The 19,021-nt window shown below is 36.4% G+C and overlaps 1 pseudogene; it reads right to left on the reverse strand.

Annotated features, from left to right (window-relative positions):
* Positions 1-18,078: 18,078 nt before the first annotated feature.
* Positions 18,079-18,646, reverse strand: LOC140512220 (small ribosomal subunit protein eS17 pseudogene; annotated as a pseudogene).
* Between the last annotated feature and the right edge of the window lie 375 nt (positions 18,647-19,021).

The following is a 19,021-nucleotide window of genomic DNA, read 5'->3' on the forward strand; positions in this document are numbered from 1 at the left end:
TTGGCAATTTGATTGGTATAAGACTAAATTCGTGTGATGGCAATCAAATTAGGATCTTTTGCTCTTTTTGTTTTACTAAAAGTGCCTCTGATTGAATAACGTGATTAAAGAAGATCTTTCCCAACCACTGATGGGCCTTCCATTGTGGGAAGCTTGATTAGGGGAGATGTTTTGTAGGAGGGTACCAAGTACCTTTTTTTTTCTTCTATTGATGCTCTGGGTCAGGGAGTTATGCCCTCTGGCTCTAAAAAGTGTATAAATATTTTGAGAATGAAGTTTTACTTTGGGGCTTAGTTTTACTAAGAAGCTTTGGATGGGGGCAGAGCCAAGATTGTGGAGTAGAAAGATTGATCTTCTCTAGCTCTCCCACCATAGCCCATAAAATACCTGTAAAAAATATCCCTAAACAAATTCTATAGCAGCAGAAGCCACAAAACAATAGAGTGAAGGATATTTCCAATCAAGATAGGTTGACAGAAAAAGGTCTGTGGCAGTGGACTCAGAGCAGAGTGCAGCCCAGCCTTGGCTGCACAGCATGGGCAGGACTGGATCAGGTTTCAGGGCACAGAATCACAGATAGCAGCTGCAGATCCCAGATTTCTCAACCCATGAATACTAAAGACAGCTTCAAAGGTCAGTAAGAAAGCACTTTCAACCGGGTGAGAAGGGAGTGTGATCCTGCCCCAGCATTGGTCCCAGGGCAGCAGCAGCCACTTAGGCAGCATTGTCCATTTTTGGAGCCCTCTGCCTAAAGACCCTGGGGGAATTGAGCAGCTGATCTGAATCTCATTCCTGAGTGGCAGTCCCGGGGAAGGAGGACCACTGGTGTGGTGGAGCTGGTAGAGGCTCTGGAGAGGGAATCCTGCTTGCAGATCCTAGGCAGAAAAGAGTGCTTGTGATTGCTCCCAGACTAGAACTCAGGCCAAGAGAGGAGTAACTCCTCTCCCTTGTTTGTGTCACCTTGGAGGAACTGGGAACTCACAGATTCCCAAGAGTATACCTTCCACTTGAAAAAAGACTCAAAAGTGAAGTAACCAGATGGGAAAATGTTCAAAAATGAGGGAAAAATAAGACTATAGAAGGAAATTTTCTTAGTGAAAAGATATTTTCTTCCGCCCTTTCAGATGAGGAAGAACAAAGAATACTATCAAAGGAAGACACAAAAGTTAGGGCTTCTACATCCAAAACCTGCAAAAAAATAACCAAAGGTCTCAGGCTATGGAAGAGCTCAGAAAGGATTTTGAAAATCAGATAAGAGAGGTGGAGGAAAAATTGGAAAAAGAAATGAGAGCAATGCAAGAAAATCATGAAAAGTGAGTCAACAGCTTGCAAAAGGAGACTAAAAAAATGCTAATGAAAATAATACATTTAGAAATAGATTAACCTAAATGGCAAAAGAGGTCCAAAAAGCCAGTAAAGAGAAGAATACTTTAAAAAGGAGAATTAGTCAAATGGAAAAGGATGTCCAAAAGTTCACTTAACAAAATGGTTCTTTAAAATTAGAATAGAGCAGACGGAAGGTAATGACTTTCCAAGAAACCAAGAAATTATATATATAAAAAAAAAAAAAAAACAAAGGAATGAAAAAATAGGAGAAAAGATGAAACATCTCATTGGAAAAACAATTGATCTCAGAAATAGGTCCAAGAGTGATATTATAAAAATTATTGGTCTACCTGAAAACCATGATCAGAAAAAGAGCCTAGACATAATCTTTCAAGAAATTTTCGACGAAAACTGCTCTGATATTCTAGAACCAGAGGGCAAAATAGAAACGAAAAGAATTCACTGATCACATCCTGCAAGAGATCTCCCCCCAAAAAACTCCTAGGAATATTGTAGCCAAATTCCAGAGTGCCCATGTCAAGGAGAAAATACTACAAAGAGTCAGAAAAAACACAAATGAGTACTGTGGAAATAAAATCAGGATAACACAGGATTTAGCATCTTTTACACTAAGGTATCAAAGGACTTGGAATATGATATTCCAGAGGTCAAAGCAGATAGGATTAAAATGAAGAATCACTTACTCAACACAATTAAGCATAATATTTCAGGGGAAATAATGGAATTTCAATGAAATAGAGGACCTCCAGGCATTCTTGTTGAAAAGACCAGAGTTGAATAGAAAATTTGACTTTCAAATACAAGAAACAAGAGAAACAAGAAAAGGTAAACAGGAAAGAGAAGCATTAAGGAACTCATTAATGTGGAACTGTTTATATTCCTACTTGGAAAGATGTCATTTGTAACTCATGAGACTTTTTTCAGTATTAGGGTAGTTTGAGGTAGTATATACACTTATATACACACACATATGTATATACACACACATATATGTGTGTGCATGTGTGTATGGGTATGCATGTATATGTATATTATATATGTGTAGATATGTATACATACATGTGTACACACATTATATATATGTATACACACACATACATACACACACATAGAGGGCACAGGATATGCTGAATATGAAGGGAGGATACTTGCAAAAATAAAATTTATTGCTGAATGGAATGTACTAGGAGTAATAGAAAGGGAGTGGTAGAATGTAGCAAATCATCTCACATACAAGAGAGAAGAAAGAGCATCTACAATGGAGGAGAAGTGGATAGAGATGAAAGGAAATAATTGGGCTTTATTCTCATGGGATTTGGCTTAAGGAGGGAATAGCACACACTCAATTTGATATGAAAATCTCCTTTACCCTGCAGGAAGGCAAGGGGAAAGGGGATAGGAGAGGGAAGATAAGAAAAGGGATAGCCAGTTGGGGAACTAAATAATCAGACACAAACACTACTGTGGGAGGACAGCTTAAGCAAGAGAATGGAATAAATGAAGGCCAGGGTAGGACAGAGGGAAATTTGGTTAGTCTTTTATAACATAAATAATATGGAAGTACTTTGCATTGTTACACATGTATGACCTATATTGAATTGCTTGTTTTCTCAATGAGGGTGCATAAGAAGGGAGTGAGAGAATATGGAACTTAAAACTTTAAGAATGAATGTTAAAAATTGTGTTAGCATCCTAGAGAAATTAAGCTATACATACAATGGAGCATAGAAATCGATTTTGCCCTACAGGAAAATAGAGGTGAAGGGGGATGGAAGAAATGTGTGTAATAGAAGGGAGGACCAACTGGATGGGTTGAATGGGGTTTATGTTGTCCTTGGGTGCAGGGTGGGGAGAGATGGGGAGAAAACTTTGAATTCTAATTCTTGTGGAAGTGAAAGTTAAGAACTGAAAAATGAATAAATTTTCAATATATATATGTATATATACATATACACACATATATATATACATGTACATATATACACATACATACATACATACACACACCACACACACATATATATACATATATATGTGTATGTATATATATACATATCTATATATTACATATATAGATATGTATATATACATATGTATATACATAGGTAGATAGATAATAAAAGATGGTTTGCGTACCAGATGAGGACCCTGGGAAACCACTTTAAGGAGCCTTCTGGCTTTGAAAGCTCAAATGTCAATGTTTCCCTCTGTGGTAGCTATTGTCAGACAGTTGTACCTGTCTGTTCAATTATGGTCAGGCAAAGGAGGTCTGTTGATTTTGGGGCTTACTGACTGGAAGTGTTTTTTGGCCAGAAGAGGACACTTGGAAGCCAGTAAGGAGCCACCCGGCTTTGAAGATCCAGATGTTGGTGCTTATTTCTTTGGTAACTATGATCAGACAGTTGGTGCTGTTTGTTGAATTTAGGCAGAGGAAGCTATGTCTGTTTATCTTTGATTTCTCTGTATTTTCTTTGAATTTCAGGGTGCTTACTCCCTTGAGCTAGGTGAATTGTATATGTGCTTGGTTAAAGGATTGATATATGTCCTTGATTAAAGTGATTGTTAACTCTTCAAGGTGCCTTTCCTTTTAGGAATGCAGATCTAAGAACCTGTGGTAACAGATGCCCCTGTGTATGTTGGGGTGCTTATTGACATGATTTGTAAATAAATTTAAGTAGTAAACTCCTTTTTATTATATTGTTTTGTCCTACCATGAAGAATGAATGCCTTAGATTCTCCTTTATTTATATAATGAATGTTTGTAGTTGTGCGTTTATAAGTCCTTTGTTTGTCTTGGTAGATTATTTTGAATTGAAATTCTCTCCATCATTTTATTGTTAATACATATCAAGATGGTGTTGATTTTTATTATTTTATGTGTTCAAATCTGGCCTTGGACAATTACTAGCTGTTTGACTCTGGACAAGTCACTTAATCCTGTTTGTCTCAATTACTCATATGTAAAATGAGCTGGAGAAGTAAATGCCGAACTGATGGGATTAGGAGACCTGGACCCCAAAAGGAAAAGATTTTGTCTCTGGAAGCAAAGCAGTCCCTGAACTTTCCTGTGCATTTTCAGCTGCCCAGATCACTAGCCTCTCTTAAAGCATCTTATAGCCCACCCCAGCCAACCTTGATTACTTAATTAGTTTACTTGATTTTCCTTAATCCCATCTATATCTTTTCATAGTAGCAGCGGGCCCACCCCAGACTATTTACCATTCCTCAATCTCATCCAGATCTTCTCACTGTCTTTTTTTGTACATAAATACCAATCTCACCCCCATTAAGGTGCAGATTCCCTAAGAATCTTACCTGCTTCTATTGGTTTTACAATATACCTTGACTGCCTCCTTGACTGAAAGAAGGTTTGAGTGCTCATATTCTTTCCAGACAGACCCCTGTACCCTTACATTTCAGGGTTCCCAGCACCCCAAACCACAACATATTTGGTGAACCATGAGGGGATTGAACCTGAGACCTTGTAATATTTTGAAATGCCTCCTTACAATCCCAATTACTCTCTTTCCCCCACTCCCTTCCCTTGAGTCAAGAGGGTATCTCAGTGAAAGGATTGCAAACACCTCTGTGTTTTTCTGTTAACCTCTCTCATCAGATCAGACTAGGAGGAGACAGTGCTGGAGAATATTAGGGAATTTGAGTCACCCTCCTCCATCTTCAAATTCACCTTCCCCCACCTGGCAAAAGAAGAAGGGGCAGCAGCTACAGTGGGGCCCCACTGGCAATGTCCCTGGTCCTTGGCCACCCTCTAGCCCATCCAGAAATCCTATCACCCAAATTCAGAGAATACTGATCATCACCACCAGCACCATCACCACCCCACCCCATCCCCCAGCTGTGTTGAGAGAGGAAAGTGAGATGGGGTCAAGGCAGTACAAGGTAAGAAGCTAGCCAGGCACTGCACTTGGTAAGCCCACTCTTTCAAAGTTGTAGTTTTAACATGTTAATGGTGTGATGCTGATTCTCTGGGTACAGTAGTTTGGAAATGCATTCACCCAAATTTAATTCACCTGATTTGTTTCAAGTTTCAAACTGGTAAACCTTTGTATCAGTTATATCAAGCAACTTTTCATAACCTGGATGCTAGTAGAGTATGGATGACAGAAACTAAGATGACAGTGGAAAATCTATTTCTTTGCTATCCCTATTTTATAATATTTTGTAACTGCCATTTAGGAAACGGTATTTTCATCTTTGCCTATATTTAAGAGGAAGTTTCAGCTAAAACAATTTGGCTCTCACTTATGAAAATTAGAAGATTGTTAACTAAGATATTTGGGTTATTTTTAAGGCTAAAACCTAGAACTTGTAATTGATTACTGTGTATGAGTGGAAAGGAGGGGATGAGGTGAAAGCCTCTTCCAGTTGGTTTTACCCATTCAGAGCAGTGCTCAGGGCTAGTCAAAAGGCACAGTCCACAGGCAGATGGGGTGGATAAGAAGCCCCTTCTCAGGGTTCCCTGCTGATCCCTCTTGTTTTGTAAACTACCAAAAGATCTAGATGGGATACGGATTATCAAGTAAGCTAATTAAGTAATCAAGGTGCACTTGGGTGAGTCATAAACCTAAGGTGAGATGCCAGTGTTCTGGGCAGCTGCAAATGTATGGAAAAGTTCAGGGACTGGCTTGTTTCCAGAGACATAGTTGTTTTTTTTTCTTCCTTTAGGGGTCCAGGTACCATAACCCCAACAAAAACACTTTAGTATCTTTGCCAAGAAAACCCCAAAATGGAGTCACAAAGAGTTGGATACCACTGAAGTGACTGAACAACAAAAAAATCTGTGTACTGCTACATCTTTAAAACTACTTTCTAAATTAATTTCTTCATTAATGGAATTTTCTAAAGGAGTCTTCACATAATCTGAAAAGAGGGATAATTTTGTCACCTTTTTTTCATTCCACATACCCCCCCCCCCAAAAAAAAAAATTGCTAACTAAATACGTTCATAAACCCCTATTCTGATGCCTAACTGTGGCATGAAGATGACTCTGGGTTTTCAAGATTGACAATTTCTATTTGGAAAAGCTTCAAGTATGGCCAAGAATCAGAATCTCCTTTTTGAGGACCAGTCTAAGTGCAGTTAGGCTTATTGCCAATAAGCTGGTTACTTAGTAATGAATTCATTGTCCGTAGCAAATCATGCAACAAAGAAAAATATGAAATGATTCTTTGTTCCATATATCCCCCTTTCATTTCTACAGTAATGATGGAAAAAAGGGGTAAATGTTTCTAAATATCATACATAATTTAGACCATCAATCAGTTTAACTTGGCTGTTAGCACTCTAAATATGAGATTTTTGTCCAGTGCTTGAGAGGACAGATATCTGCTCTAATTTTTAATGTTCTCATGTCAGGAAAAAAAGAAAGAAAGAAAAAAATGAAGAAAGGAAACGTAAGGTGGGCAAAACCCCTTTCAGATTTTACTCCAGTTACACAGAGTCACATTGGCAAATTGTAAGGGACTGGACCAAAAAGACCTTTTAGATTTTGAATGGAAACATTTGCGTATATAAAGGTCAGGGATATGGGTAAGTACTTAGGAATCCAGGAACTCACACCCTACATATAAATAGCTTTCTTCTAGCTACTCATTTACTCGATATAATGGGAGAATTAGCATTTAAAAACTGAGGAACCCCTATCCTCAGGGCTGTTTATAAATAACATTAGGGAATTTTTTTGGATGTTCACCAAAAAATGACCAAGGGAACCCAGGCCCATACCAGAAGAGTCACTGAAGGAAAATCCTAATACTAAGAGCTTGATCTTAATGGTATGACTGATTTTTTGTTGCAGAAATATTGTACCTAGCCCTGAGAATCTCCTGCTTGGAAGAATGGACAGCCATAGTGTCAAGATTCTGAGGGCATAGAAGTGGGAAATCTTCCAATGGTCTTGTGATAAGGTTGGCTGTTTATTCTAAATAAGCTGGCCAAAAGAACTTGGCAGTATCCATTTGAGGATGGCAGCTGATCCAGAAGGTAGAATCAGAAGAGACCAAGGCAGATTATCTGAAAGTGATTAGCAGAGAAAGTGATTCACAGACACTGTGGATTTGGAAAAAGTTTGCCCAAGATTTCAAGGAGTGTCAGACTGTTTTGTTGCTACTGATTTTTACTATTCCTTCTTAGTAATTGTCTCTACTAAGTGAGTCTTGATGAATTTTATGGAAAGCATGCCAAGACAGACTAACAACTATGGCATAGGAGCTAATATTTCTACCAACTTAACAATCAACTCTCTTTATAAGATCTCAAGCTTATAAATATTCAAAATATCATATAATTTCATTTACTTAATAATCACAAAAACTCTCATCTAATCTCATAGAGAATCAAAAGCAGTCCTCAAATGGAGCACCTTTGTTGAGGAATTGCACAATCTTCATGTTTTATAGTTGTACCATGATGTGAGACTAGTTCACTCATGCCCAGTTCTATAATGCTTTTTTTCCTAGCAGTTTACCTATGGTTTTTACACTTTGCTTTTTCTTTACCATTTTATTGTTGTTGTCCTTTATACCCAGGAGGTGGTATAACTCCTCTCTACCATTCTTTTTCCTCTGCTTAACTTTGCTGTTTGGCTCAAATCTTTTCCATTTGAAATTCAATAGTGAATTCATCACATTTACCCCTCCATCTCCTAGTACTTAGGTAATTCTGTGCTTCTGTTAATACTAGCACTAAGTCTTGATGTTTAGAGAGATGTTCCTCCTCTTTATACAACTGTTTTTTCCTCCTCTTCCCCCTTTTTTCCTTCCTCCCTATTTTCTTCCAAGGCAACTGGACCTAGTTAAGCAAATTACACTATCACCTTTCTCAAAAATGCCCAGTTAGAAGTGGGGAGAGGCAGTCAGTGACTACTAAAAGGCCCTCCCAGCACAGACATGTGTGACTTGGTGAAACACCCCAGTAGCAATAAACAGTACAAACTCATTTATAAACCTTACAGTGGAATATGGTTGGAGATTATAAGCAGTATTGCCTCATAAAGCAAACTGAACTGGTGGGGAAAAAAAAGATCTTATAAAAGGTTTTCTGTGATATTCAATTAAGCAAGATCATCCCCAAAGCATTTATAGATGAAACTAGGAGCACAAAACCAGATGCAAAATAGAACAGATCTGTCAGCATTAAAAACTTATTTTTCTTCATTTGATGTCAGTGCAACCACCAGATTAAACACTAATGTCTAAATCTCTGACAGAGTTTATAAAAATGTGAAAGTGGCACTTAAAAGACTATGAATAAATGTCACTAGAGAAGATAAAATAACTGGACCAAACCAAATATGTACACACAAAATCCATCTGGGAGGGGACACTCTTTTGAAGGAACTGAAGATTTAAAATCACCTCTAAAAAATCAGGATATGCCAAAAATTGGGGGTGGAATCATGAGTTATATGAATATAAAAAAGGTCAGCGCAAAAAAAGGCAATGATCAACAACCCATATAGTTATTTTTTTTCCTGCAAGTGATTTTTAGTGGTAAGTAGGCCATAACTATAGATTCACAAAATTGAAAGGTACCAAAAATACAAATTCCATTGCATTTACTATTTGTGAACTATTAATTTAAAAATTTACTCAGAAGATCAAAAAGCAGCCTAAAATAAGGTTACTTTAACAAAGTTTTTCCAATACATGTGTTGAAATCACACAAAATCCCTTGATAGATGATATGACAAGAGATGATACTGTCCAATCATGTTCTGATTAACAATATAGAGATGCCAGATTTCTTGTCCAAGAGGTAACATGAAAGGTTTTATCCAGTTCAGATCCCACAACAAATACCAGAGAAATTGTTTTAATGGGTTCTAAAGGAAACAGTGATAATTAAAATGGAAAAGGAATACAAGCAAGCAACTCCATACGGTCAGAAACACATAGGAAGATAGCAAAAGGTAAATTGGTTCTCTAAGAAGGGAGATAGATCCTGATGACAGCTTGATCATAAATAAAAAGGATTCCCAGCCAGTGAAATTTTGGCCAGGCTTGTCAAAGCCATATCAGGGTGTTGGAACTAACCTCTGGTAGTTCTCTTCGGAGAGATAGAGTTGAAAAGTGCAAGCAAAACTTGGGATCTTCTAAAAGACCTGAACCCAGCAATTGTCAGAGGAGGAGATAAGGCCATCTCCTGGTGGGTGATCTTACCCACTGTTCAGGAAATACAGTGAGTGACTAACCCATATGTAAATCCCCATTACTAGAGGTCTTCTAGGCAAAAACCAGTTTTTCCTTGGTGTTCTGAGGAAAGTCAAGCTTTCAATTAATGAACCTGGATAGGAGTGTAAAAGAGAAAGGAAGATGATGAAAGGGTATTTGTTTACAATGAAGCAAAGAGCATGGGATCATAAATCTAGAGCTGCAAGGAACCCCAGAAGCAGTCTAGATGAACACTCTCATTTACAGATGAGGAGAAGCCTAGGGAAATTAAAAGATTAGCCCAAGGTCACACAAACATAAGGTAGATTTAAACCTGGGTACCAGGACCTTGGTAAATTAATAAAAATTACACACAATATGCTTTTAAAGTTAACCTATGTTTTATTTTTTTCCCATCAATGTCTTATATTTAGAAATCAACAAAACAATAAATCAAGTCATAACTTACAGACTTTGCTAATTTCTGGGGTGTAAATGTTCATACTGGAAAATTTAAATTTAACAATCTCCCCTCTCCACAAGATCCATGCTGACGCCAGCACACAACCCTGAATCTTCAGACACTAGAGACAATGCCCTTTCCACAACTTTCACAGTGGAAGAGACTCATGTGTGTAGTGTGAGAATAACACCTGGAGAGAAGTAGAACTAAACAGAATAGGAATGAAAGCATGTATGGGTGTGGGGAGAATGTAGTTCTAGACATCAAGCATTAGGGGAACAGCAGTCTTAGAGACGTTTTAGAGGTATATGTTAGCCATAGGGGACTTTTCTCCATGAGTAGGGGCTATTCAAAGGTACTTGATGGAGAAATCTATATTATGAGCCAATCTCAAGGCACCAATGTGTGTAGTAGTATTTCCATATACACAGGCCTGTCACACCTACAAGTATCTCATTTTGTTTCAGTATTGAACCAAAGACAGAAGGAAGGAGACAAACACACAGAAACAGAAAACGATAGTTGAGGCAATCTAATATCTCCTAGAGGAGGCTGACAGAGCTCAGATCAAGTCTTCAAGGCTCTGAATTTCCATTATCAAGTAGAAGGATTCTCTTTAATACAAAATTAGAGTAAGGAAGGGGTAAATACAGGATCATTTCAGGGGATTTTGAAAAGTAGGATGTCAAAATGGATAACATTTATTTTCCTAGTGAGGTAGGAGGAAAGATACTCAACTCAAAGAATTGAGAGAAGAGGCAGTATAGAACCTTGAAAAAAGAAGGTATGAAACAGCCACTATCTAGTGTGGTATAATCGATTAGAGAAGAATAAAGGGATTGTTTTGCTTGCATGAGGCTCAAGATGAGAACAGAAAAAATGAAATTTTATGAGAGCTGGTTATTCTGGCTAAATGGCTTCCTTGTTCTCTCTTCAATGGCTAATAAATAGGATGGTGGAAATCATACAATGTTCTGTTTTAACATTCTTGATGAGACCAGGAGGCAAGGCATTTGAGAATAGATAATGTTTTAATGTTTCAGTTGTTATTGGGTAGAGATTGGGAAGGGAGGAAAGTGAGACTGGAGCAGGGGTAATGACCTGGGGAAGTACTGAGGACTATACTGGATTTCACAGTGAAGTATTTGCATACCTAATGAAGAGGAAGACAAGTTTTAGGAGGACTAAAGTCTCAGGAGAGATGGAATGATTTGGAGTAATTATTAATATAAAAGAACTTCAGAGGTCTTGGTCAAGGAAGTGGAACACTTGTCCCAGTCTGGTGTTGTTGAGGGGTGGAAGAATCGGTCAGTCAAGAAACATTTATTGAGTGCCTATGTTTCAGATATTGTGGATACAAGAGAAAGAAAGAAAACTGATAGCCCTTCCTCTTGATGAGCTAATAGTCCAACATACAGATTCGTATAAATAAAATACACGGGATAAACTGGAAATAATCTACACAGAAAAGGCATTAGCTTTATGGGGGAATCAGGAAATGTGGGATTTGAGCTGGAATATGAAAGGAAGCCAATGTGTTGAACACTGGTGAGTTAAGGGATTTGAGGGAATGTCAATATTTATTTTGAAGTTTTCTAGTATAAAGGCAGGAGTTCAGGAAGAAAGCAGCATACAGGAATCCAATTCCCTGAGAAGGGAGAGACACAATCTCTGGGCAGATAGATAATTACAATCAGGATCTGGATTGGGTGATAAACTTAGCTAGAAGGAATCAACTTATTCTACTGAAACATTGCTCTCCAAGGTAAAGTTTACCAGAAGTCAAATTTCAGCTCAACTTGAGAAAAATCTTCCTAAAAGACAATGAATCCTCTGGGAGTAGTGAGTTCCTGTTGCTGGAGGCCTTTTAGCACTTGTCAGGAAGGTTGTAGGCAAGATTTATGTTTTGTGTTGGGATGAGGCTAGACATGACTTCTGCTGAACTTTCTAATTCTGCAATTGTATAACTCAGAGGCCACTAAAGACATGTTTATTGCTAAATCCATTATTTTTTTCAGTCCCTATTCTCTCTGATCTCCCTGCAGCATTTGACCCTTTGGACCATCATCTTGTTACTCCATCTTCCTTAGCTACCATGTAGTAGAAAAAGCTAAATTTGGAGTTAGAGGACCTGGTTTTGAACACTGGTTCAATGATATGCTTCCGTGTGACTCTAAGCAAATCACTTTATTTCTCAGGGCCTCAGTTTCCTGATCTTCTAAATGAATGAGTTGAGATGGATGACTTCTAAGGGTTCTTCTAGCCTCAAATCTATAATTCTAGGTTCCTTCTATTTTTCAGATCATTCCTCTATGTAGGATCTTTTCCTCCTCTTACACTGTCAATGTTGGTATTTCCTAAGGCTCTCCTTCCCATATTTACCTTTATTTTATGTTCTTTCTCTCTTGGAAACCTTATCCACTTCCATGGTTTCAATGATTAGATCAGAATAGAAAACCTTCAAATTAGTATCTTGAGCTCCAGGAGGGCCACATTTCCTACTCCCTGCTAAGAATAAGAACTTGGACGCATTTGTAAGTCCTGAAACAAACTCAACGTAAATCCCAAACTTGTTGTCACTGAGTCATTTTTCAGTTGTGTCTGACTCCCTGTGATCCCATTTGGGATTTTCTTTGCAGAGAGCCTGGAGTGGTTTGTGATTTACTTTTTTAGCTCATTTTACAGATGAGGAAACTGGGGCAAACTGGGTTAAGTGACTTGCCTAAGGTTGCACAACTAATCTGAGGCCAGATTTGAACTCTGGAAGAGTAGTTTTCTTGACCCCAAGTTGTCCCATACCTTTCAATGATTCCTCATTACTTAGTGAAAAAATATCAGTTTCTCAATTTGATATTCATACTTTACAATCTGACTCTTTAGCTTTCCAGAGCAATTTCTCATTATGCTCTTTTACTCATTCTGTGTTTCAGTCTTAATGGAATTCTTACCAGTTTTGTTCCACTCTCTCTGTGCCTTTGTTTTCCATACTTATAATGGATTTTTCCCTGCATGTAAACTCTTTGTGATGTATAAAAGTTCAAGAGACTCGGTTTCTGGGTAATTAATCATTTTATTAAAAATGCTAGCATCATATTAATAAAAGGATGGTCATTCAATCTCAGACCAAACACCCCTCATGGAACCCACTCAACACTTATATGCCTTTGGAAGAGTGGATTTTCCTGAGGGTGGAAATCAACTCTGATTGGTTAAAAATTAGTGAGAGAATTAATTTATAATGAGAGGTGAACCTATTCTTGTAGTTGTGTTCATCCTTTGTTGTTGAAGACGACCATGCCATCAGAGAAATGATGACATGACCTGTCCTAATGATGATCTGCAGCAGTGACTGATCACTCAATCTTGGTCATAGAGATGTATCTATATTCATATCATTTCTCTGACAAAGGGAGGATCCACACTTTCCCAGACATATCTGAGTGAAACACAGTGGGCTGGAATTCATCAATTTACCTAACTTTACCTTTTGAACAGATCTCACTTCTCCCTGTCAATATCAGCCCTGGACTTCAAAGGTTGCCTGAGTAACCTAGAGGGGCTGATTCCTGAATAAGGAAGTAGAAAGGGGAAAAAACCGTGGTCCTAATTCAATAACTAGTTATTAATACATGAGAGAAATAATAATTTTATAAACAATTTATATTAAACCTGTCACAAAAGCTGAATTCCATAGTAAATAAGACAAGATACATACTTAAGGTTTAGGGGATTTTTTTTTACCTAAAAGGACAACTGTAGTGTTAATGCCAGAGCGCCCCTTCAGAGATCTATCTTTCTGAGATCATTGGCTCTCTCTTTAACTAATCCCTCTAAATATCCTTTTAATCTCATCAAAGGTAAAAAAAGAGAAATAGGGATAGTGATAGACCTATGATTTCATTGATAAGGAACTTGACAAGGTGAGGAAACTCCTATTACTGATGAAAATAGCTACTGTCTCTACAATTTGGAAAGTTTTCTACAGCAGTAGTGACAAACTCAGATAGAAAGGAGCCAATAATCTGTAAATAAGGGTGTAGTACAGTACTGGGCCTGGAGTCAGGAAAATGCACCTTCCTGAGTTCAAATCTGGCCTCAAACACTTACTAACTGGGTGACTCTAGGCAAAGTTATTTAACCTTGCTTACTTAAGTTTCCTCATCTGTAAAATGAACTGGAGAAGAAAATAGCAAACCACGCTAATATCTTTGCAAAGAAACCCCCAAATGGAGTCATGAGGAGTCAGATAAGACTGAAACAACTGAACAACAATAAACAATCTGTAATAAGGATCCCTGTGTTGTGTGTGTGTGTGTGTGTGTGTGTACATATTGCATTTTTTAAAAAAAGTAATGCTATCTATTTTAATTTTTATTTCTTTTGTTAAATATTTCTAAATTATATTTTACTTTGTTTCATGATTCTCTCAGGATAGTGACTGGTTTCATGTAGCTCCTGGTCTTTCTGTTTAACTCCTATTCTAGAACAGTGCTTCTTAAACTGTGGGTTGTGATGCCATACAGGGTCAGGTAACTGAATGTGGGGACTTCCAAAAATCTGGCAACAGTAAAAGGTTTCTGAATGAGCAACAACCAAAAATTAATTACATTAATTAGAAATCAAATAAATAATGAATCCATAATGAATTAGCCCTTGCCCATGTTGCATTATATAACTTCACTGCAGCCTTGGTGCTGAACACATAATATGAGTGCTTTGTACTTTGCATTACATGCAACACCAATGAAGCCAGAAACATCTTGGCTCAGATTCTAGACTGTTGTGTGCTATTAATTGCACCATTTTAATGTATACACAACATTTTCTGCTCTTACAGAAACATAATTGTTTAATTACGGAAAATGAAGACTTTTAATATTTTCACATCATCATTCTTTGGCATGTAAATATCAAGTTAGTATGTCTTTAGATTGTATTGTGTTAGAATGTTTGTTTTTAAAAATTGCTCCTATCTCCTTTTACAGAAATATGTATTTAATTACAGCAAGTGAAGACATAGACCTATTAATAATGTTCATCCACCCTCACTGATGTATGTGTAAGTGTGAATACCAATTTTTAAAACTAAGCACAAACAAATGAAATTTCAAAGACTAAAGCTGCTATTTATATGAGAAATTATTAGCAATCTTTATATTTTAGGACAAAAGTATTTTTTTTGATTATGGATAAGTGGCTAAATTCAGATAGAAGATGTAAAAATACTGATGACAATTTGGCAGAGTCTTCACTACCAGGTTGTAGTACAACTAAATTAATAAGAAAATGAAAATATGTTGAATAATTTTAGACATATAGATTTACTTCTAATGATGATGGTAGTGTGGACAAACCTTTTTTGCTTAATTTATAATGAAATTTTGGCTGTGGAGGGCATGAAACCAGCTGAACTAAATGCCATCTTAACCAAGCATGCAGTCAAATAATGCAATAAGCCAAAAGGATATTTTGAACAACTTTCAAAATCTTCAAAAAAAGAAACAAATGTTTTGAGAAATTTCTTACTGTCAACACAATGTATTTACTTGCATCTTACAAAATTTGCAAAGCTAAAATGTTCTATGTGACAGGATAAAATCTTGGGTTATCTGCTGCTATTAAAATATCAGAAATAATTCATGGGAAAAAGCATGGGGATTAGTTTCATAAAATTATTTTATTGAGTGATACTATTTCCAAAAGAATTTCTGAAAATAGTAATGACCAGTTCCAGCAATTTATTACCAGGTGTAAGGGTGGCAAATTGAAGTTTGCAATTCAGTTAGATCAAACAACCAATGTTTCTAACATGGCACAGTTTTTACTTTATGTAAGATACATTTATGAAGGAAGAATACATGAGAAATTATTGTTTTGTCACCTTTTGGAAGGGCAGACAAAGGAGAAGATATATATATACACATACATACATACAAAATATATGTATATATATGTACATACATATTAAAGTGATGATATTTTTTATAAATGAAGGTTTACAGCAAAAAAATTGCAAGAAGTGGAAAATTTAAACAGATTATTGAAATTGAAAGGTGAATTTGTATTTTTGATTGAGCAGAAATCTAATTTTATTAATTTCTTTTCATAATGTCTTATTACTTTCAAAAATGTTATTTTTTAGATATTTTCAAAATACTCAATGACCTAAACATGCCACTTCAGGAAAAAAATAATCACCACATATTTATGTTAAAAGATAAAATTGGAAGTTGTACTAAAATATTAGCATATGTAAAAAAGATTCTTTAAAAATGTTTACAGCTATACATAATTTTATAAGTGAAAATAGCCTTCCCACAGATTTAATTGTAAGTTATAATTGATCATTTAAAGTACCTGGAAATACAATTTCAGAAATACTTCCCTTCCGATTTTGATTCTAAAAAACTAAGTTGAATTCATAAACCGTACTCAATTGGAATTAAAAAAATTTCAGTCATCCACCATTAAAAGTTCAAGAAGAATTTGTCAAGATATCAAGTGAAACAGGTTTAAAACTAGAGTTTGCTCAAAAGTTGTTAAATGAATTTTGGCTTGGAATTAGGACAGAATTTCCAACAATTTCTGAAATGGCCCTAAACAGCAAAGTGGTATTATCAGCATTGACAATTATAAAATCAAAATATTAATCAGCTCTGACAAATATTGAACATCTTTTACATCTCGAAGTGTCAAATATTCTGCCAAGATTTAATTCTTTATGTAAAAATAAGTAAGCACATCCATTTCATTAGTATACAAATTTGCTTTCATTTTAATAAATGGTAATATTATATGTATAACAAAGAACTGTTTTAAAATAAATTGCTTTACGATATATTATCAGTAAGTGTTTGTATTTTGTATACATATGTACCCAGGATTGCATAAAAATTTCTGAGGTGAAAAGGGATTTTGAGTGGAAAAGGTTAAGGAACCCTATTCTAGAATATTGAGAGATCAGATGGCTTAATCAGGATGACTTCCACTATGTGTCAGAGATAGGACTTTTTAAAGTCAAGTCTTTCTAGTGTCAATATAATCCTCTACAAAGCACTACTCTATGCTACTTCTTGGGAATAAACAGACACCGTTCTTAAAAAAGTTGAGTTCTTTTCTGGTTAGCATAAACAAGAATAAGTCTCATTCTCAAGGAATCAAGATTTCCCCCTAGAACTGGTTGTCTTCTATTCAGAGGACCCATTTTATTTTAGTGAGATTAAGGACATCAGAAAAAGATACTTTTAGGGGAAATATGTCCAAATAAAGATTTTGTGTGTGTGTGTGTGTGTGTGTGTGTGTACACACACACACACATATATGTATTATATACATATACAAGTATAATTTATAATAAGTGATAAAGTGCTTAAATTATCCATGCCTTTTGACATAAACATTCCACTATTAGGCTTGTAAGAAGAAATTCTGCACATAGATCAAAATATTTATCAGAGCATTTTTTGTGATAGCAAAGATTTGGAAGCAAAGTTGATTATCATAGATGGGGGAATGGCCGAACTAGCTGTAGAACATCCCTGTGCTGTGAGAAATGGTGAATACAAAGAAGCATGGAAAGCCAAGCAGACAGCATACATGGTTATAGCAAGGTAAATGAAAGGAACAACAGAAATTGTTCAATGAAAAAGTGAATGCTCCAAAATGACAAAGAATAAGAGATCTGAAAAATCATCTCCTTCATGACTTTGTACAGGTAGGAAGAGAGATTCATAGGTGTGAATCATCTCATGTTGTCACATTGTTTCAATTCCAGTATTCATTCGCTTTGGTGATTATTTTTCTTTTCTTTGTCTTTTGGAAATATTCTGTTATACTGTATTGCTCTCTGAGAGGGAGACAAGGGAAATTTAGGTTATGTAAAATATCAAATACCTATTAACAAAATTGTATTTTAAGAAAGCCTTAATTTCCTTAACATTCTAAACTAGATGACAAAAAAAGTCATATCTTTGATGAAATGTAGTTGGTTTATACCTGGAGGGGAAAAATTCCTCCTCCATTAGAACCACCTCCAGAGATTCTTTGTTTTGGAGGGGAGGTTCGCATATTTATTGGAAAGAAGGCAAAAGTAAATATTAAATATCTCCTCTTGGTGTTTTGAAGTTCATCCCAGCCTTGCACTGGGTAACTTGCGTGTTGGACAAACTGCCTAAGTCTAGGAGTTTCAACATTTCTTTGATGTCAGGGTTCACTTCAGTGATTTCCTGATCCAAAGCAGGGACCTCAGGGACATAGTTATCCCTCCTTTCTCTTTCTTCTTCCTATATTTTGATGGAGATACCTTTCATATGACCTCTCTGGCTTTACTTCATCAGATGAGTGACATATCCCGAGATCTTGCTGTGGAGATTCTTACTGGGGATGAGGTGATCTTCTCGCACACTGCCTGTTGGTGTGGAAGTCATTGCCCAGGTCGGTGTAGTACTTCTCGATGATGACTTGAACAGCCTTCTTTACCGTCTGGGTCAGAATGAGACCTAAATTATCTCTGGAGGTGAAGGGAGCAGAGACACTTTTTGCTGAACCAGATTTCAAGCTTCTCAATGGGCATCCCTTCTTTTGTTTTCTCTGTGTTTCTTGTTGAAATTCCAGAATTAATTTGTTCAGATATGGAAAGAAATGGGACAAGATGAAGACATGCATGTGTAAGTTAAGTGATGAATGTAGCCCTAGAAGCTTTCCCCCTACCCTGTACATGTGAGCATGTGGTGGTAAGTTATTTTTTCCCCTCTAAGCAGACTGCATTTAATTTCTCCCAATGTGTCAGTGCCTATGATTGCTTTATTATGCAGTTTTATGCCACTCATAGCTTATCAGATTTTAAATTACCATATAAATCTCCATTGTTAGACAATATAGGAAACATCAGTTTAAATGCATCTAATCTCATTTTCAAAGTTATCTAAGAAACAATCAACACTTTAGAATGAAAGTGCTAGCCCTAAGCTTGGAAGTGAGAGACTAACAATATTATCCCAACTAATCATCATGAGGTATCGCAATCATAATACTTGCAAA

Source organism: Notamacropus eugenii, chromosome 6 (assembly GCF_028372415.1).
Source record: "Notamacropus eugenii isolate mMacEug1 chromosome 6, mMacEug1.pri_v2, whole genome shotgun sequence".
Taxonomy (NCBI): Eukaryota; Metazoa; Chordata; class Mammalia; order Diprotodontia; family Macropodidae; genus Notamacropus; species Notamacropus eugenii.